Source organism: Puma concolor, chromosome B4, assembly GCF_028749965.1.
Source record: "Puma concolor isolate L17-30 chromosome B4, mPumCon1.1.hap2, whole genome shotgun sequence".
NCBI classification, from domain to species: Eukaryota; Metazoa; Chordata; class Mammalia; order Carnivora; family Felidae; genus Puma; species Puma concolor.
In genome coordinates this window covers 87,896,333-87,918,644 of record NC_141673.1, presented here as the reverse complement: position 1 = coordinate 87,918,644, position 22,312 = coordinate 87,896,333, and the positions used below count along the sequence as shown (strand labels likewise).

Genomic DNA, 22,312 nt, shown 5'->3' with positions numbered 1-22,312 from the left:
CTTGCAAAGCCCGATGTGGGACTTATCACTATTGAAGGTACTATATGTTTTATTTATTTATTTGTTCATGATTTATCTCACTCCAAAAGAATGTAAGCTCCATGAAAGCAGGACTTCTTTTTTAGTGTTTTGCTCCTGGCTATATTCCCCACACCTATAACTGTGACTTACACAGTTGACACTTTGAATTTGTTAAATGGTTGAATGTATCTAAATACACATATAGAGCATGGATTGGAAGAGCATTTGTTAATATAATAAAGCAAGTACCTCCAGTGAGGATGGAAAATGAGAATAAAGATCAGGATGAAAGGTGAAAAAAAAAGTGCACTGAAAAGGGGCCTGACAGGAAGCAATGGTGTTAACAGTCCATAACTGAGGGAGGGGTTGACTCCACTCTGCGCACTTCAGGTTCAACAAAGGAATTGCATGAGACAATGTGAGAACAGCTGGTTAATCTAATAAAGGACAGAAACTCAACAGATTTAAAATTGAAGGGAACTGGAATCCTATAATGTCAGCATATAGAGAATACAGAGAAGGAATACCTGCTAGAAAGAGGGTGGAGTTCCCTACCAGTTCCCTCTGAACCCATCTCCCTTTTCCCAATTCCTCTTTCTCCTTCAGATCCTTCAACTGTCTCTGGAGGCTCCTTTCTGGACACTAAGGATGTTTGTACCACATCTCTTTCTCTGAGGAACTGTCCCTAGTCACCTACCTCACAACAAAGACACAAAAATGGGTCCTAACATTTGTTGAGTCACACGCCCCTCTGAGGTTGATCACCTCAAAAAAATGTCCTACACTCTTCTGAAGTCCATCCATGGATCCTGAGGAGGAATCCCAGAGGAGGACCATCTGAATGGCAGGGTGGGAGATGGGTAATGCTTTTGATAATTTCTGTTTCCCTCAACTGTGTTGTGCAGGGTGGTCTTTGTGCTCTTCCCACTTTTACTGAAGATGACGGACAGTGGGCTGCAAAGTATGAAGATACCAGAGATGCAACCCAGAGAACAAAACATCTGGGAATGAAACAATCACATTTCATGACTCCAACAGAAGCAGGCTGAACAAACAAATGAACAAGCAAACTCACAGAAGAGAAAGCACACCAGTGATTGGGAATCCTGAGAAAGTACCACGAATCCAGCTTATAATAACAGCAGAGAGAAACATTGTCCTCAAGCACCATGTTCAGAAATGCCCTTTCTCTTTGAAATAATCTATGATTATTCCAATAGTTTATATCCAGTAGTTTATATTCAGTCCAGACTCTGACCCAGCTGTCAAAGTCCCACCCTAATTCTGTCCCCACCCTCAGGCCCATCACCTCCTTCCTGACTCAGTTGCTCAGATCCTGCCTTACCCTTCCTGGGAGGAGCCTTTGGCCTAAGTAAGTGCCTGTCCTGCAAGGGATGCCCTCCTCACTCCTTTCTGTCCAGTCTTTATGCTCTACCTCTTCTCAACCCTATTCTACAACCTTCCCGCTACACACATCAAAGAAGCCTTTCCTAAGACTTCCTGACTGATCCCCATCGCCCACCTCCTCCCCTTCCTGCCAGCACTTAGAGCCTGTCCTGATGCTTAGCTGAAACTAGTTTTCCCTTTCTGTCAGCTGGTGTCCTGGGTAGGTCACTTAAATTCTTAAAAAGCTGCCAGAGGGCAAGGCCAGGTTTCATATACCTCCTCTTTCTGAATTTCACACTCCCACCCCCAACCTACACTAACCAGGATAAGGATCTGCTCATAATTGTACCAGGAAACCAAAAGGCATTTAGGACAGAGAAAATGAATATGTAGATGTATTGATTCACTACTACATCTTGACATTCCTGTAAGTTGGATTTAAAAAAAAGAGAGAGAGAGAGAGAGAGAGAGGGAGAGAGAGAAAGGGCCAAACCTAGTTGGAAACAGGAAACTAGAACATGCACCACCATCTATTTCAAGTGCATTTCCTAAGGACATTTCCTAATGAGGCCCCAGAGTATATGAATATCAGTTTAATTAGGAAACTGTCTCTCCCAAAGGAGGTGCTTGTTCAGAGGAAGTGCTGAAAGAAATGCAGAGAGAGGCCAGGGAATATGAAGACAGCTTGTATAAATTCCATAATGCCCTGTTCTCCCCACTTCCTTCCCTCTCCTCCCTGGGTTTCTCTCAGTCTCTGAGCTCCTTCCAAACTCCAATACAAAAGTTCCATCCCAAGTCACCAAAAGAACTCCTGTCGAGTCCAAAATTTCACTCACTTAATTGCAAGCTGTCTTGCTTTCTCAACCAGCCCCACCTGCTCTCCTTTGTCCTGGAGGTCCTAGAGACTCCTCTGTCTCTAAAAAGAGTACTGCCCTCACTCTGGACATTTCCTTTTCAAAACATTTTTCCAAGGCAGTAAGTTCTACTGGCTCTCTTGGTTGGATGTTAACACCCCTGCAATCAGGAAGTTGGCCTAGTGGCTCCTCTTGAATAGCCTCAAAGAGAGTTTGGATACCAGTTACTTTGCTAGAAGTTTGAGACACTCTTGAGAGGAACGTTAATGAGGATGTTAAATAATTATTTTCCAGTTCTCAGTGATTCAGATAAGTGGACTTAAATGAAACACTTCCAAAGATTATAACAATTCTTTGTATCCAAGGACAGCTCCTTCCTGAGTGTATAAATTATCTCATCCTCCTTAAAATTTTCCAGACAAGGAAAACTCTGGAGCCAATCTAACCAGTGGCTCCCAAACAAACAAGTATAAAGCTCTTTGGATAGCTGAGCTTCCCCGGAGTTTCTGAACTTCTAACTCAAGCAGCCCTGCAACTCTGGAAGGGGGAAGTCAGGAATACAGGAGTAGAGGTTTGAGTTCAGGGCCAGAGCTTGAAATAATACTAAGTGTGGTACATGTGTACACCAACATTCCAAAGTAGAAACAGTTCAGAATACATATGAAAAGCTAAACAGAACAAAAGCTGCCATGAACACTGGGGCCAAGTCTTATATCCAAGGGTACCAAAAATTAGTTAACAAAATCAAATGAAAAATGAAATCTTCCCATTTTCCCTGTTTCTGTCTTCTCTAGAAGTCTGTGTCCAAGGGCACCTGGGTAGCGGAATTGGTTAAGCATCCGACTTCAGCTCAGGTCATGATCTTTCAAGATCATGTCTCGTGGGTGTGAGCCCTGCATCAGGCTCTGTGCTGACAGCTTAGAGCCTGGAGCCTGCTTTAGAGTCCGTGTCTCCCTCTCTCTGCTGCCCCACCCCCACTTGTGTTCTGTCTTTCTCTCTCTCTCTCAAAAATAAATGAACATTAAAATTTTTTAACTAAAAAAAATAGAAGTCTATGTCCAATCATAGTCCTTCATATATTCATTCAACAAATATGCTGCTCCCCATTTATTCAGCAGTGCACATAAAACAAATAAAACAAAAATCCCTCCACTCAATGTGCTTACATTCCTGCAGTGGAAAGCAAACAATAAACAAATAAGTACTATGAAGATATACTGTGTTGGATTTGCAATCAATGCTGCAGAGAAAAGGGAAACAAGGAAAGGTTAGGATGTGTTCAGAGTGGGTGTTGTGATTATAAAAAAGGATGATCTGAGACAGCCTAACCTGCACACTCTTGTGCAACCATCACTACCATCATCTCCAGAACTTGTTCATCTTCCTCAGCTGAAACTCTGTACCCACTCAACAGCAACTCCCCATTCTTCCCTCCCTGCAGCCCCTGACAACCAACCACCACCTACTTTCTGTATCTATAAATTTGACCACTCTGGGTACTTTATGTAAGTGGAATCAAACAATATTGTCCTTTTGTTACCAGCTTATTTCACTTAACGTAATGTCTTCAAGGTTCACCCATGTTGGAGCATATGTCAGAATGTCCTTCCTCCTCAAGGCTCAGTAATATTCCATTGTGTATATCCCACATCTTGCTTATGCATCCATGCACTGATGGGCATGTGCGTTGTTTCACCTTTTGGCTTTTGTGAGTAATGCTGTTATGAATACAGGTACAGAAATATCTTTTTGAGTTCTTGCATCCAATTCAATAGTATATACACCCGGAAGTGGGATTGCTGGATCCTATGGTAATTGTGTGTGTATGTATACACACACACACACATATATGGAGAGAGAGAGAGAGAGAGAGAGAGAGAGAGAGAGATTATCATACTGTTTTCCACAGCATCTGCACCATTTTACATTCCCACAAGCAATGCACAAGCCTCCCAATTTCTCCACATCCTAGTTAACACTCATTATCCTCTGTTTTTATTTAATAGCAGCTATCCTAATGGGTGTGTGGTGGTAAGTGGCTACTTTTGAGAAATATCAAGGAAGCCTGTAGAGCCGAGACAGAGTGAGTGAGAGGGAAGCAGTAGGAGATGAAATCAGAGAGAAAGCAGGAAGCCAGATCCTTCATGTAGGATCTGAGAGTCACAGTGAGGACTTTGGCTATTCCTATGGGTGTGATGGAAACCTTAGAAAAACTGATAGTTTTACATGTTGCCACTTAGACACTTATCATCTTGTCCACACTACCCCTTCGTCTAGAAGGATCCCATGGTTTGCAAATAGTTAACAAAATAGAAGGAAAACTATATATACCCAGGGCCAGCCTCCTGCCATTCTCCCTGGTCCACCCTCCTGGTCCATAAAGTTGGTAACTCTGAACAACCAGCAGCCATCAGAGAGTACTGCCCTTGAAGTAGGATGAAGCCCTAAATCACATTCTTTCTGATCACTACATTGTACCAGATAAGTGACATGTAAGTGCTCATTACCATCCTTCTGGAAAATGACACTTACCTCAAGTCTTTTTTTAACTTGAGCTGCCTTTTATTTTTTAAGTTTATTTATTTTGAGAGAGAGTCAGACACGTAACTAACTGAGCCACCCAGAAGCCCCTTCTTCAAGTCTTAAACACACACACACACACACACACACACACACACACACAGTCCCAACCAGACCTGCAGTTTCATGCTATTACATCCAAACTTCTAAGATTGTATTTCTAAAGCTTTCTTTTAAAGTTCTTCTACCACTTACTCATCCTATTAACCTTTTCTGTGGCTCCTGCTTGAACAGGATAAACCTTTCCCCACACATGTACATCTTGATAGCATTAATATCAGCCTTCACACAGACTGTCCTTCTCTGCCTAGAATACACCAAACCCTGTTTAACATGACCCTCCTTCTGGAAGCTTCTCTGGGCACACCTACAAATAGATATCTGATCTTTCCAGTGTGCTCTCTTTGCCCCCTGCTCTCTCCTCATTAATGTCCAGTGGCATAACTCACTGAACTAGAATTTTGTACTCAGAGGACACTCAGTTAAGAAAGAAGGTAGGAGTCAAAGGTGGTGAGGTGGAGCTGAGGAGCAGATCTTCTGCTTGAAGACACTTCCATCTTGCTTTTCCTTCTCCAGCTGAAGCCTGAGGTAGAAAGAATTAACTGGTCACAGCTAAGGAAGTACCCCAGGATTTAGAGCCCTTTTGGTGATATCAGGGGTCTCACACAAGAACTGAAGTCCAAGTCTCTTTCACCACAAAGTGAAAGTACAAAGGAAGCAATTCAAGTGAGCTCAGACAAAGTGCATTATCTATCACATTTATGGTTTGCTACAGTGTCATACCCCTGATGTGTGACAACTGACATCAACACCAAGTTTTATTACTTTCACTGATTTACTTCATTTGGAAAAATAATTCACCTAATGCTTTGCAATTAGACAACATGACACAGGACTCAAACTACAATAACTATAGTTAAGTCTTGTCTGCAAAAGGGAGGAGTGGGACAATAGTCAATTGACTAAATGCTGTGTAGAATATGATTAAACTTGTTTAAGGAGGATAGGGAAGTATCCATGAAATGCCCTTAAATCATAGCTCCTAGAGAAAAGAATTTTCTGGATTGGCTACCATTTTTCCTGTACTATCTGTGAATAAATATACAGGTGGGTTCAGTGTATTTTGAGTTGGATCTAAAGTGAAAAATTGGATGGTCCCACAGGAAGTTTCTATGTGAGATACACTGGATTCAATCTATTACAGATGAGGTTTCAACTACTGTAAGTGAATACAAAGAAAAAATCCAAATTAGAAAGTTCAGGCACCACAGCGACTCTTTGTACAAAAGAACTCAAGCAAAAGCAATATTTTCTTCCCCCTAAATTATCAACACCACCACTATTACACCCCAAATCATCACACACTCAGTTTCACACAGCATAAGACAATGGGGGCAAATACAGAATTCCCCACTCTGGGAATTTACAATTAATGGCACTTCATGAATGTCTTCCCACCTACCAAAAAAAGTAAGAGATACATACACTATGAGCCAGGAAGATATTCCTCAATCAGAAATGAACAAAGGCAAGGGCATGTCAAGATCCCAGATGCCTTCCTAGATGGAAGACAAGAGTAGTAAGGACCTCATTTTCCATTGTTGGCAAGAATTGTGAATACCTTCTGTGTACCATTAGTCAACCTGAAGGCCACATAGAAGAGTGGGGAATTATGCTATCTTGGCATTGTGTATAACTATTTCCCAGGAAAACATCAGTTCAAGTTATATCTTCAGCGTGGGCCATGATCCAATAAACAGAGCCTCATTTAGGGCTTCCTTCCATGCCCCCCACCAAAAACATGAAACAAACTCCATAACACCTTGAACCAGTAAATCCAGCTTGCCCAAATAGACAGATCCAGGTAAATATTTGCTAGAGATATTGATACAGATCTATATACTACGATATAATATTAATAATAATTAAAAACAATAATTCTCCATCTTGGTCTGTGCAGAAAAATAAAAAAAAGAGACAAACCACTGCAATGGTAAGAAATGTGTAACTTGTCCCCTGGGGAAAGAGAAGTAAAGCTCAGATAGCTTCCCTGAAAGGATGGAAAGAAAGCTGAAGTAACCAAATTCGCCTCAAACTAAAGAAAATAAATATCCAAAATTCTCTCCCAGGCATCTCCTGAGAACAACCTCACCAACTGATTCCTTAACAAGCATCGTCCCATCTATGATCTTACTTTGTACTGTATTCTGTTTGCATGTTATTTGGAAGAAGACTTTGTCTCCCCTTTCTAAAATAGAAACTCCTTAGGGTAGAACCTACTTCAGTTTTCTGAATGAGGCTAGAAACCCTAATTCTGCATGCAAGTAAACATTACTAGGTGAAACCAAGACTTGAACTTGAAAGCATGACAGTCCCCAAACTGCTCATTAGACCAAGAGGAAACACAGCCACCTCCTCCAACTCACCTACCTACCCTACCACCCGTCATACATCTCTCAAATGAGATCCCACCTTGGCAGAGGCTGAATTCCAAGTCAGTTAAAACTCATCCTGATGCAGACTAACACACACCAGACCAACTGTATGTAGACCAAATCCATCCACACAAATGTAGACCAAAATCTATGTAGATGTAGACCAGAACATTTTTGCTTCCTTCCCACAATACCTATGGAGTCCTTGCTACATGCAAACATCACACTAGTACCACTGTGGGTAAACAATTAGATAGCCAGAGCTTCTCTAGAAACTGTTGAGACTCGGGGCGCCTGGGTGGCTCAGTCGGTTAAGCAGCTGACTTCGGCTCAGGTCATGATCTCACGGTCTGTGAGTTTGAGCCCCTCGTCGGGCTCTGTGCTGACAGCTCAGAGCCTGGAGCTTGTTTCGGATTCTGTGTCTCCCTCTCTCTGACCCTCCCCCGTTCATACTCTGTCTCTCTCTGTCTCAAAAATAAATAAACGTTAAAAAATTAAAAAAAAAAAAAAGAAAGAAACTGTATAGACTCTTATAAATACTTATCTAGTATCTTTCTGGGGTGGCTGTGAACAAAGAGGCTTTTTTTAGTTTCTCTGGGATAAGTTCAGAGAAGACAGAGTTAAATGCAATGTTCCTCATTCATGATTTGACACATTTACAAGTTTAATTTCAGTCAGAATCCAGTTATGTAAATTCTTAACATTTCTATCACGCCAAAACAAGATGATCAGCTTAAGAAATGAGAAAAGCTTGAGTTTCTGCTTCTAGAGGTCTTCAGAAACTAGATGGGCTACCAGGAAGAATCAGAATTAGATTTTCCAAACAGAAATCAGAAAGAGAGCTGGGAAAAGCCAAGGAGTGTGTGCAATTAATGGATTAGAAAGTGATGTGATTGGGGTGCCTGCATGGCTCAATCGGTTAAGCATCCAACTATGGCTCAGATCATGATCTCACAAGTCATGAATTTGGACCCTGCACCGGGGTCTGTGCTGACAGCTCAGAGCCTGGAGCCTGCTTCAGATTCAGTGTCTCCCTCTCTCTGTCCCTCCCCTGCTTGCACTCTGTCTCTCTCAAAAATAAATAAACATTAAAATTTTTAAAAATAAAGTGATGTGGTGCATTGATGTCAACAGTGAAAATCAATTTCTTCTCCACTCCCCCCTACGATTCTCTACTCCCTTTTCTCAGCCCCAGATCCTGTCAACATAGAACACCTAATAAAAGTCCTCAGGAGAAAGCAGTAGAAGGAAATCCATCTGTCTGCCCAACTTATTTTCCAAAATATAACTATGATGGAGGATGGACCTTGTCTACAATGAGCACTGATCCAAACGCATGTTTTCCAAGAACACTTGCTAAATAGCTTTGTTTCTTCTCACAAATCCTTCCTTTTCTTGTAAGCACAGACTCTAGATCCATCCAGTGGTCCCATCTATCCCTAAGTTCTGTCTCCACCTTCAGACTAGCAGTTATGAGTTGTCAGAGCCCATGGCTACTACTTCCATGTACCTCCTCCCACTATACACCCTCAGTAATACACTGCACACAAAGTGGCTTAGAAAGACTGACTATCTCTCTGGTTATCTTCATTCATATCTTTAAATGTGTCTTTCTGTCCTCCCATGTAAGTACTTACCTGTCTCTTTATCTCTGTCATCTCTCACCAGACTTGCTTGGCTCCTCTCACAGCCCTAGGTAGCTGCTTCACACTGCCACCATCTCCCTTGGAAAGTTAATTTTTGTTTTGTTTTGTTTTGTTTTGATTTGTTTTGTTTTGGTTTGGTTTGTTGTAGGAAATACACCAGATCATCTGAGTCAGAGTCCTGAGTTCTATTCCAAATATAGATCAACATGACTTCTCCACCAAGACCCACTTGCCTCATCCCAGATCAGCCAACATAATCTATAACAAAGATCCACTGCCACCAACTTGTAGGGGACACTCTTCATCCCTCGTTCCTAATTCTTTTTAATCCCCACTCTGTTTTGAGATTTAGGCAATAATAAAAGAAAAAGGGATGAGGATAAACCAAGAGAATACAGTCCAAAAAGTATATTTATAAATTAAGAATATACTTTGTGAAAGAACCAGCCCTTTCCACGTGATTTTGTTTAAACTGAGGTTAAAAAGAATCTGCCTTTGGGAGGCAATAATGCATATCAATGATAATGGAGTGAATTTGCACAAGACTGCTAAAGAGCAAGAGAGGGACAATCTAGAAATAAACATTTGCCGCATGTAATCATAAAACAAGTGTCATGCATGGATAAGTGTTGTCTGGGCTTCTGGTGTTGGGGTATTGCTCACAGTGTACATGGCAGTGGGGAGGAGGGAGAGGGTGGAGAACAGTTTAAGACTTCAAAGGGCTTTTAAAATTAAAGAGTTGCAAATATGTTTTGCAATAACAGCAAACTGCCTCTTTGAGACCAAGTGTTTTAATACCACTAGGCAACTACACCCCAGGGGAACTAGGTCATCTTTCCTCCAACAACCTGACCTGGTCTGTAATCAATCCGCACAACAACTTTTCAAATTAGATTTAAAAAAGCTGATAGATACTTTCAAGCACCTGTAAAAATAGATATCTAACTCCTTAAGCAAGGAGGAAGAAGACCCTCAAATCCTCCATTGTGATGGTGGACCACCTTATCAACCTGACACGTTATTCTGCAAAATCCACACCAATGCCTTCCCTAAGAAGATATAATACAGACAATTTCAGAACCTTCAGTGAGAAAAGTATGGCAAAACTGGAAGAAGACAGCAGAGCCAGGTGGAAGAATCTTCATTCAAAGAATATGCCTAAGCATACTATGTGCTGGACTCTGTGGAAAAGACAAAGATGAAGAAAGCAAGCTCTGCACCAGGTCAGAAAGGAAAGGCCAGGAAGGAAGGCAGGGCCAAGAGGGGGAAAGGACGCTGGGGGAGAAGCACCCAAGAATAACCTCCCCTAACTCATATTTTCCTCAGTAGAACTGAGAATGTTTCTGATCTGGAAGACAACAGGGTGTAGGTCTCCAAATCACTCTAGCCCCAGCAAACCTACCTGCTCTTCCCAAATTCCTAAGGCCTCTGGTCTGCACTTGCCAGAGCAAAGTCTATCTCCGGTGCCATGAAATACCCTCTGTTCAAACCCATAGGGTTTGGACAGCCAGCTATTATCCAAGGCCAGCCTTCCTCCTCTCTGGCTCTGCCTCGGTTTCCTTGACAATCCTATAAACAGGAGAAATCACTTACCTATAGGCTTTTTCTTCCCTGGAGGAGAGAGACCTGAGAAGAAAATGCAAGCCAGAGACAAGTAGGGAGGTTGGCCAAGCAGTGTCAGGACTTGGAATGGAGCTTAGTGAGGCCCTCAGGGAGTTGAGGCCCTCAAAGAGGTGGGGCCCTTGGGAGGAGGGGCTCTTGGGAGGCAGAGCACTAGCAAGGCTGGGCCTCAGGGAGTTGGGGCCATAGGGAGGCAGGGATATCCAAAGGGTGGAAAAGGATGAAGGAGGTAGATTAGCTGGAATCCTGGAAGAAAGCTGGAGGTGGGCAATGGAAGACTAGTGGGGTTCTGCATTGGTGAGGAGGTGGCTGAGGACTTAAATGGGACTTTGTTGGAGACTCTGCTGGCAGCAAGATGTGAATTTAGAAGTAAACAAGCTTCCCAAGGTCCTGGGTATGGAGAAGGTCCTGGTTGGCAAGAGAGTGTGGGGAGCCAGGTAGAGCCCAGCCTGTGGTAATTTGGAGGCCAGTCCTAGGACCATCTAAAAAGCCCATTAAGAAGTATTTAAACTAGAATAGAAGCACATCCAACCACGTCTCTCAGAATCTCCTAGGCTCCTCTACCAGCACCATCCAGCCACAACCCATCATCCAACTTTCCCATCATTCCAGGAATAAAACCAAAGCATAGGGGGAAGGAGTTAATATGGTGGAGAAGTAGGGGAACTGGGATTTCCTCATCCCTCAAACACAGTTGTATTGAGGTCAGACCACTTGGGACACCCAGGAAATTGACCTGCGGACTGACACACGGATCTCCACATTGGGAGGGACACAGCTTGGCAGGATCAAAGTGGGAGTATGTGAATTGAAGGTGATAAAAAAGCATAGGCAGGGAGGGGAGAGAACCCTTTCTGTGGAGGGACAAAAGGGAGAGAAAGAGACAGGGGTTGTGAAAGTGCAGCAACGAGTTAGCACAAGAGGAAAACCTCTCTGGACCACAGACTAGGGAATGAGAAATATGAAGAGTGCCAGTTTCTTTTTTGTAAACAACCTTTGGAACTGAAACTCAGAGGTTTCAAAAGTGCACAACTTTCTACAGAATGGAGCTGGGAGCTGTGGCACACACTTCTGGGGAGGAGGTAGCCAGCCCCGGAGTGAATACTGTCATGTAGCTATATCAGGGGCACACTGGGAGACAACAGTCCCTTCCTGGAGTACTTTCGGAAGAGGGTTTATTGCCTCCCCAAGGACAAAAGACCATGCAGGTGCCAGCCAAAGGCCTTTTATCACCAGGGTAGAGAGGCTCTATTCTGGAACAGAAGAGGAGCCACACAGAACTGAGTTCTTTATGACCTCAGGTTTTGAATCCCAGCTGAGTGCCTAGAAGGGGCAGGAGAACTATGGAGCAGAGCAAGCTGACTGCCCTCACTACTCTGGGAGGGCTGCTTGAACAGCGTGGGTTGAGATACCCGTTGAGGGGAGAAGAGATTGGGCCGTCGTCATTTTTGTCCCAAACACCCACATGGTGGACTTCAGAGAACAGCACAGCAGCCCTCAGGGGTGGTGAGACACACTTATGCCAAACCCAGCCCTCTGTGCTTGGCAACTGCTTATCTACTGGAGCAAGACTGTGTGACCCAATGCAGCTGGCCTCTCCTCCCGACGAATACTGCCACTGATCCTAGGCACAGACAACTGTTTCTTTCTCCTCCTCTTCCTCCTCCTCCTCCTTCTCCTTTTATATTTTATTTTATTTTATTTTATTTTATTTTATTTTATTTTATTTTATTTTTCTTTCCTCTTCTTTATTTTCTTTTTGGAATCAGATTCATAGTTTCTGATTTGTTTTGTTTATATATATCTAAAGATAGAGATAGAGATAGATGATATAGATATATACATATAGATATGGATATATCAGGCATTTTTATTCTATTCTTTTTACATATTTTCTCTCTCTTCTTCTTTATTTTCCTTTCTCTTTTTCTGGAATTAGCCTTATAGGTTTTTGATTCTCTGTTAGTTTTCTTTACTCCCCTTTCATTTTTTTCCATTTATGGGATCAGGCTCTCCCCACCCTGTTTTTTTTTTTTTTTCTTTTCCAGGGTTACTTCAACAAATAAATCAAGGCATACCTAGTTAAAGATCCCAAAACTCCACCACTACAAGCAAGTAGGAGCTCTTCAGAGGACATCAGTGGGATAGACCAGCCAAAACACAACAACAGAGTGCATGAACATACACCAAAAACACTTCCTGGAGTGACAGGCCCTGAACAATGTATAACCCCCTTTTAATATAGTAGTATTCTCAGGTGCAGAGCAAATAACAAGATTTTAAAACATGCAAAAGATAGAAACTTACCCCAAATTATAAAATGGAATAATTCCCCCCAAAAGAAAGGTCAAGAAGAAATCACAGCCAAATAATTGCTTGAAACAGATATAAACAATATATCTGAGCAATAATTTAGAATAACAGTTATAAGACTAATAGCTGGGCTTGAAAAAAGCATAGAAGACACCAGAGGAACTTTGGCTGCAGAGATCAAAGACCTAAGAACGACTCAGGATGAATGAAAAAAATGTTATAACTGAGATGCAAAATAAACTAGATACAGTGACAGAGAGGATAGAAGAAGCAGAGGAGAGAATAGGTGATAAAGAAGAAAAAACTATGGAAAATAATGAAGTTGGAAAAAAAAGAGGGAAAGGAAATTATTATATCACCAGGGGAGAATTAGAGAACTAAGTGATTCCATGAAATGAAACAATATTCATATTATAGGAGTCCCAAAAGAAGAGCAAGAAAAAGGGTCAGAAGGTTTATTGGAACAAATTATAGCTGAGAACTTCCCTAATCTGGGGAAGGAAACAGGCATCCAAGAAGCACAGAGAACTCCCTTCAAAATCAATAAAAATGATCAACACCATGACATATCACAGTGATTGGCAAAATACAAGGATAAAGAGAGAATTCTGAAGGCAGCTAGGGACAAAAGGTCCTTAACCTACAAGGGTAAACACATAATGGTAGTAGCATACCTGTCCACTGAAATTAGGCAGGCCAGAAGAGAATGGCAGGAAATATTCAATGTGCTGGATAGGAAAAATATGCAGCCAAGAATCCTTTACACAGCAAGACTGTCATTCAGAATAGAAGGAGAGATAAAGACTTCCCCAGACAAACAAAAACTAAAGGAGTCTGTGACCACTAAACAAGCTCCTGCAAGTGATCCTAAGGGGGGCTCTGTGGAAAGCAGCAAAGACTACAAAGGACCAGAAAACATCTGGTGTATGAAATATACAGATAACACAATGGCACTAAATTCAGTTTTTTCAGTAATCACTCTGAATGTAAATGGACTAAATGCCCCAATCAAAAGACATAGGGTATCAGAATGGATAAAAAGGAAAAAAAAAGATCCATCTAATACTGCCTACAAGAAACCCATTTTAGACCTGAGGAGACCTGCAGGTTGAAAGTGAGGAGAAGGAGAACCATCTATCATGCAAATGGACATCAAAAGAAAGCCAGAGTAACCATACTTATATCAGACAAACTAGATTTTAAAACAAAGACTATAACAAAAGATGAAGAAGGGCATTATATCATAATTAAGGGGTCTATCTACCAAGAAGAGCTAACAATTGTAAATATTTATTCCCCCAACGTGGAAACACCCAAATATATAAATCAATTAATCACAAACATATGCAAACTTACTGTTAATAATACCGTAATTGTAGGAGACTTTAATACTTCACTTACAACAATGGACAGATCATCTATGCAGAAAATCAACAAGAAAACAATGACTCTGGAAGACATATTGGACTAGATGGACTTAACAGATATATTCAGAATTTTCTGTCCTAAAGCAGCAGAATCCATTCTTGAGTGCACATGGAACATTCTCCAAAATAGGCACATATAAGGTCACAAAACAACCCTCATACGTACAAAAATATTGAGATCATACCATGAATATTTTCATATCACAATGCTAAAAACTTGAAATCAACCACAAGAAAAAATTTGGGAAGCCCCCAAATACATGAAGGCTAAAGAACATCCTATTAAAGAATGAATGAGTTAACCAGGAAATGAAAGATGGAATTAAAAAATACATGGAAGCAAATAAAAATGAATACATGCTAGCCCTTTTATGATGCAGCAAAGGCAGTCCTAAGAAGTAAATACATTGCAATTCAGGCCTATCTCAAGAATCAAGAAAGGTCCCAAATGCACAATAAAACCTTACATCTAAAGGAGGTAGAAAAGGAGCAACAATTAAAGCCCAAATCCATCAGAAGAAGGGAGATAATAAAGATTAGAGAATAAATAAATGATATAGAATCCAAAACAAAAAACAAACAAGCAAACAAAACAGTAGAACAGACCAATGAAACTAAAAGCTAGTTCTTTGAAAAAATAAACAAAATTGATAAACCCCTAGCCTGACTTCTCAAAAAGAAAAGAGAGAGGATCCAAGTAGATAAAATCACAAATGAAAGAAGAGAGATCACAACCAACACCACAGAAGTACAAACAATCTTAAGAGAATACTATGAAAAATAATATGCCAGGAAACTAGATAATCTGGAAGAAATGGACAAATTCCTAGGCACTCACACACTACCAAAATTAAAATGGGAAGAAATAGGGGCGCCTGGGTGGCGCAGTCGGTTAAGCGTCCGACTTCAGCCAGGTCACGATCTCGCGGTCCGTGAGTTCGAGCCCCGTGTCAGGCTCTGGGCTGATGGCTCAGAGCCTGGAGCCTGTTTCCGATTCTGTGTCTCCCTCTCTCTCTGCCCCTCCCCCGTTCATGCTCTGTCTCTCTCTGTCCCAAAAATAAATAAACGTTGAAAAAATTAAAAATAAAATAAAATAAAATAAAATGGGAAGAAATAGAAAATTTGCACAGACCCATCACCAGCAAAGAAATTGAATCGGTTATCAAAAAATCTCCCAACAAATAAGAGTCCTGGGCCAGATGGCTTCCCAGGGGAATTCTACCAGAATTCTCTACCAGAGCAGAGTTAATAACCATTCTTCTCAAACTGTTCCAAAAAAAATAGAAATGGAAGGAAAGCTTCCAAACTCATTCTATGAAGCCACTATTCCAACAGTGCTAGGCTGTGTTCTCCTGTGGCAAGTGGGGATTTTCCCAGATGTACATCTGCTTGAGGGAAAGAAGGGCAGGTGCAGGGAGTCTGTCTATCTTTGTATCTGGTCCCAAGAGCAATCCTTCCCCTTTCCCCCTGTGCTACACACTGCCTACTAGGTAATGGATGGGAGGCTGGGTGAAATACCAGGGACCCCAGACAATCACCAGGTAAGGAAAAGAACTGGCCCAGACCTGGGGGGTGGGGAATGCAGAGGATGCAGGATTGGGGCCATAAGAAGGGGGAGCCCATCCAGGTGATTTCACATGAAGTATCTGAACCCTGAGGGATGAGAAGGAGGAAGAGGAGAGGAGGGGGTGTGTGAGCCAGAGACAGGGGAAGGGACTAAAAGACACAGATAAGAGGAGCAAAGAATGAGATGGAAAGGAGGGCAGGAGAGGGAACAGGGAAGGTGAGGCAGCAAATGGAGACAGATGGGAGGAGATGTGTGAGGAGAAACTAAAAGGCAAACAGGGTGAAACTCACAAAGATGTGATGGGAAGAGAAATCCTCAGAGACTGAGGGAGGAAAGGGAGGGAGACAGCCAGAAGGAAGAGCTGAGGGCAGCCTCAGTCCTGGGGAATCTCAGACCACAAAATATTTAGAGTCAGAGAGACAGATAGACAGACAGACATATCTGCCTAACAGAGATGAAGGTGAAGGAGGCAAAGTAGGAAGGAAGAAGACAGGGCTGCAGGGAGGAGGTGGGAGGGAAAATGACAAAGAGAGAGAAGGAGGCAAGTGTGGAGCAGGAGGAGGGAGCCAGGCCAGGGAAGGGACATATATTTGCTTTATGATCCTCTTCCATTGTACCTGATCCCTGCTGAGCCCAGTCCCCTCTCAGGTGCTGCTGGGTGGTGGATGTGCCCAGAAAGCTGACAGGGTGAAGCTGCTGCCATCACTGCCCAGGCCCCCTCCCAGTGCCAATCTGGGGATCCCAGAGACTCTGACATGTATATGCCTCCCCTTCCATCTCCCCCAAAATGCTGCAATCAAAAGATCCCTGAATCTCAGTCCTAAATTTCACAGAGTTAATGCATCCTGGCATAACCAGTGCAAGGGGGAGTCAGGGTCAAGGAGAAAGAGAAGCAGAGCCAGGCAGGAAGCCAGGTTGACAAACTCTGGAGAAAGTGCTAGAGACCGACTGGAAGGAAGGAAAGGAGGAAGGAAAGGAGGAAGGAAGGAAGGAAGGAAGGAAGGAAGGAAGGAAGGAAGGAAGGAAGGAAAGAAGAGAGGGAAGGAGAAAGAGAGGGAGGGTTGGAGGGAGGAAAGGAAAAAAAAGGAAAAAGCATATAAGTTAAAAGAGTGTATCCAGAATGTTCAAGGGCTGAGGGACCTATGAAAAAGAGGTTGGAAACAGAGGTGATGTGTACAGTAGGTACAGAGAGTATAAACTGAGAAGATATCAAAGATGAGGATGAGGATGGTTTAAAATGCCTAATGTTTTTACTAATATGTATATTTTAATGTTTTATTTATTTATTGTGAGAGAGAGACACAGAGTGTGAACGGGGGAGGGACAGAGACAGAAAAACACAGAATCCGAAGCAGGCTCCAGGCTATGAGCTGTCAGCACAGAGCCTGACATCGCGCTTGAGCCCGCGAATTGTGAGATCATGAAGTGAGCCAAAGTCAGATGCTCAACCGGCTGAGCCACACAGGTGCCCCTAAAATGCCTAATGATTTTAGATTTATAAGTCTTTACAACTGCACACAGTTCTTTTGCCTAAATTTCATTTTATGCTCAATAACAAGCTACAGAGGCAGGTATTAGTGCTGCTATTTTATAGATAATGAAACTAAGGCACAGAGAGGTTAAGTAACTTACCTCAAGTAACAGAGCTGGTAAGGGGAGGAGCAAAGAATCAAATGACTGCACTGTGGTGTCCCCTCCTGCAGGTTCTGCCTTGGGAAGCACCCAGGCTTGGGGCCTGTTGTGTGAGGGAGAAGTGACCCCCAGAGGGCAAAAGAGGCCCTTCCTCCTGAGGCCCTTCTCCGCATGTTCTGCCCAGGAGAGCTTGGCCAAGTTGAGGCCTCATCTGAGAAATGGGGAAGTCATACCTTACCCTCTGAAGATGAAAGGCTAAACCAGATAATTTATTGAAGACTTGAGCTTTAAAACACAGAATTCAGTGCATGAAAGGAGTGGGTGAGTGGATTGCCAGGATAAAGGGCTTAAAACCTCAGTCTTCCCATTACTCCTCTTCACCTGCATCCCTGTCTCCCTCTCCCTCTTTCTGTCTCCTGGTCCCCAGGGACCTCTTCCCCTGGCATGGGCCTGGCAGCTGTCTCCCCCCAGCCATGGCTCACTAGTCTATCTAGTCCAGGCTCAGTCATCCTCACAGCCTATGAGGACACATCAAGGCCAAGGACGTCAGCCTAGCTTCCTAGTGCACATGCACACTCACTCACACCTACACATTCCCTCCTCATCTGTCTCTAAGGTTCACACTCCCTACCCCAAGATCATGTACTTACTGAGAGCTCTGACTTATCTGATCCTCTCCTCTCCATTTTCCTGCTCCTTGGTAAATAAGTGAGTATCATTCTCTTTGTCTCCTAGGGAACCTTCTGGAGTTGTGTCTTCCTCCATCTTCCCTCTTTTGGTCATTGCCTGTTTCCCATCATCTGACTCATGGGGCCTGGTCCACTTGCCCTTGACCAACTCAGCTCACAAACATTTGCTGAGGGAGCAGACAGAGTGCTATGCCTCTCTGTCTTGGCTCTCAGACTCATCTCACCAACTGCAAGGAGCTCTTGCAGGACAGGGCCCCTGCTCCTCCCTCTGGGTCTCCCTTCAGTGCCCAACACACATATAGAGGATGGAGTGTGTGACTTACTGATTCTGCTCCCTTGGAGAAAGGGGGGAACTGAGAAAGAAACCCAAGCAGGAACATCATTTGGGCCTACACTGCCCTGTGATGTTTAGTGTCAGGAAAGCAAGCAGCTAGAGAGGATCCATCTCTAGTGGGACCCTGCTTTCCTTTAGAAATCCCAGGGCCTGTGTCTGTGTGTGTGTGTGTCCCTGACATGCAAAGAGAGGACAAGAAGAGGTGGGTCTAATCTCCAGGAATCCAGGTCCTGTGTGGAAGTGAGAGTATTTTCGGAGCTGGACTCCCACACTCTGCAGCCCTAGCAGACACAGGCCCATGAGCCCAGAGACAGAGGGTGGCCAGCATGGCCACCTCAGGATGAACACAGGCTGGACTTTGGGCAGCCCCCATCCTCCCTGGGGTTGAATTTGGTCCTTCCAGTGCACAATTCACATGGCTTCCTGTGTTCTGTGTTCAGTCAGTACCCACCTTCCCTTCTTGTCCACATTCACGGGCATTTCCTGTGTTCAGAGCTTAGAGCACTTGTTAGGCTGAACCGTAAGAAATTCCTGATATTTAGTTGGATTTGGCTTATATTGTCTATTACTTTTTTTTTTCTCTCTTCTTAATATTTTTTTGACTCCAGGCTGAAGAGACAGGGGAACAGACTGAGGAAGGACAAATAACAAGAGCTAATATTTATTAAGCACATACTATGTGCCGAGTATGTTGCATCCTCTCCTCAGTGCTAATTCTCACTATAGTCCCATGAGTTGTTTCCTGTTGCTCCTGCCATTATTTCCCACCTTTTACAGGTGAGTGAGTCCAGGTGAAGAGGCTACATGGGGAGGAACAGGGCTGGGATTTCAGCTCAGCCCAGGACCTCCTGCTTCACCACTGGCCCCCACAACCAGGGGAGTCCTGGCAGAGACTGGGAGCCAGAAGGCAATGTCAGCAGTTTCACAACAGGAAGGGGGAGGCGGAAACAGGAAACTGGAACTCTGGAGGGGCCAGAAGAGCTCCCATGGAAGGGGAGTAAAACACAGCGACCACATCTGAAACCCAGCAGGAGAATGGTGAGTGGGAGAAGAACCCAGGCAGAAATACACTGAGGGACAGGACTGACACTGGGAGGAGGCAGCAGCTTCAGGTAGAGCACGGGAGGAGGGAAGAAGAACCCTAGGGGGAGGCCAAGGAGGGTGTAGAAGGAGGAAAAGGGTGGAGGAACCAGGCTACAGAGTCCATGGAACCAGGGAGGGAGAGATAATGATGGCCTGGGGCAGAAAGATAAAGTCCAGGCCAAACTACAAAAAGCCTGACCAAGGGAGGGACCCTGTGGAAGACGTGTGGGACTGAGGCAGATAGAGGAACCCAGGGTTAGAGGCAGTGCTCAGAAAGGGGGAGCAGGAGTCAGCCTCAAAGAGTGCAGGGTAGATGGTGGTGGAATGTGGGAGGAGTGAAGGAGGAGGGAGGGGCGTGGGTGCACACACACACACACACACACACACACACACACACACACCGCACACATGCACAGCCTTACAAGGCTAAGTAACTGTCTGGTTATTGGCTCCTAAGTCCAAGAGAGTGCCCCCAGCCCCATCTCCCCAAACCCCGGAGGCTTTTAGAAGTGATGGAAAGTAGGTCACAGGACTTTGAGGAAGGGAGGGAAACGGGAGGTCATGAACCACGCTGTGTGTGTGTGTGTGTGTGTGTGTGTGTGTCCTTCTATGCCCGGCATGCCTGTGGGTGCCTGAGAGTTGTGTGTGCATGTGAGTCACCTGCTCCAAGAAGAAGCCTGGGCCTGCAGGACTCTGTGTGTTGGTCCTCTGGCTCTTCCTGCCATTTCTCTCCTGCAGGGGGAGTCCTCTCCCAGTTTACAATGTTTAGGTCTCCTTGGGCAAAGCACTTTGCCATTTTGCTGTTTACCTCCTTAGCAAGGGCAGACGGAGCCAATGGAGGGAGAGAGACAGACAGTGATGTTTGGGCAGCCAGGGCTCCCTACTGGTCCCACTCCTCCTGCAGACATGCTCATGCACACACACACATGCACAACACACTCCTATGCACACACACTGCTCTCCCACTGCCTGCAGCCAAATAAAATACACAATATGCAACCGAGATACCAATCACACGTGACCACATGGAGACACACAAAGGAACAAAGGCACTCAGACATACCAGAATGCCAATCACCCACACAGATGTAATAGACAAGCTTGGGGCACAAAGCAACTTGGCACAAACTCACCTGGATGTACATCCCAACCCCCCAACACACACACACACACACACACACACACACACACACACACAGGAGACATGCAAACCTGGGTACGCACTTCTCCAGACAATTTTGCTCACGCACATCACTGCCTAACACAACTCAGGGCACCCTCCAGTGGGCCCCAATACTTCTCCTAGCAAATTCAGAACACCCAGCCTAGCTGTCAGCATCTGCCCCCCCTCACTCCCCTTCATGCTGGTTCCCCAGTCCAAGTATTTATTCCAGGTTAGCAAAGCTGTCTCCTGCCTGCCTTATTGTTTGCTTATCCTGCTTCAGAAACACAGAGACAGGTTCTCTTCTTCTTTTCCTCCTCCACCCTATGCCCTGTTGGGTTTCTCTTTCTACAGCCCACTCATAACTCCCTTCCTCCAGGCAGCATGCCCTGGTTAACTGACTCTGATTCTCAATTTGCCTTTGTCCTTTGCACTTGTTGGTCTGTGTTGGGTCAGTGTCACCAGGTTACTTTGCATATTAGTTGGTATGGAAAGGACTGTGAGCTCCCCAAGGGCAGGACCACTGGACCAAGTATTTCAGGCAAATGCAGGCCTCACCCTCCAGTACCAGGCTGGGAATGCTCCTGGGTGCACCACTACCTGGTTTCAGAAACACACAGGAACATTAAACTTGGGCTCCAGCAGCCACTAGGAATGTCTCCTGTCACATGCTGCAAGCATCTCCTTCACAATAACCTTTCAGAGCCATTTTGGAGGAGGGCACATCCTCCACTGTGTCTTCCCACATTCACCTTGTATTTAACTGGAAATACTGCATCCCAACTGGGTCCTCACCCTCTTCTCCAGCATCAGAAAAAACCTTGACAACTCTCAAAAATCATATCCACCCCAAGGACAAGCATGTGCCTCTGGTGAGGATGCTCAGAGCTGTGCTGCAGGCTGTGAAGGCAATTCCCACAGAGGATGCCAGGTGACCAGGCACCTGCAGCAGCAGTTGTAAGCGCTCCTGTGAAGAAGATGGTTGTGTGGAATAGGTTCATTGTACTTAAAACAAGAGAGAGACAAGATCACCCTAAAAAAGCACTCACTAAGTACCCCCCACTGGGTGGTTTTATCCCAGCGCAGCCTCTCTGGGGAGACAGGTGTCCTGCTTGCTCCCCCTTTACCCTCATCTGCTTCTCAACAGCCTGTCTCTCTCCCTGCTCCTCTCTCCCTCCTGCAGTGAGGGGCCCCCTCCCTCTCCCTGTGTCTCTGCACACCAGCCTCCATCATATTCCTTCTCCTGCTCTGTCTCCTTCTGTCTTCTGTCCATGTCTCTACTCCCTGCTTCACTCTGTTTCTCTCCCTCTGATCTCAGTCAGGGCTCTGCCATTTCTTCTCCATCTCAGTCTTTCTCTAACTCGCATCTTATTCCTATTCTCCCCCCTTCACCTCCACTGCTCAGAGCAGTCCTTCATGCGGGGTGTGGGGTCTCCTTCAGCACCAGAGGATGCTGCCATTTTGTATGGAGCTCTGAGTTGTGTTCCTGCCATACACACACACACACACACACACACACACACACACACACACACACACGCAAAGTCTGCATCCAACCTTCTG

The 22,312-nt window shown here is 44.3% G+C and overlaps 1 pseudogene across 1 annotated transcript in view; it reads right to left on the bottom strand.

Moving 5' to 3' along the window:
- The window catches only part of LOC112867677 (cationic amino acid transporter 3-like), a 42,197-nt pseudogene extending 31,595 nt beyond the window's left edge, over positions 1–10,602 (bottom strand). Inside the window, exon 1 of the transcript XR_015253754.1 lies at positions 10,516–10,602. The product of XR_015253754.1 is annotated as a cationic amino acid transporter 3-like (transcript). The remainder of the gene's footprint in view (positions 1–10,515) is intronic.
- Between the last annotated feature and the right edge of the window lie 11,710 nt (positions 10,603–22,312).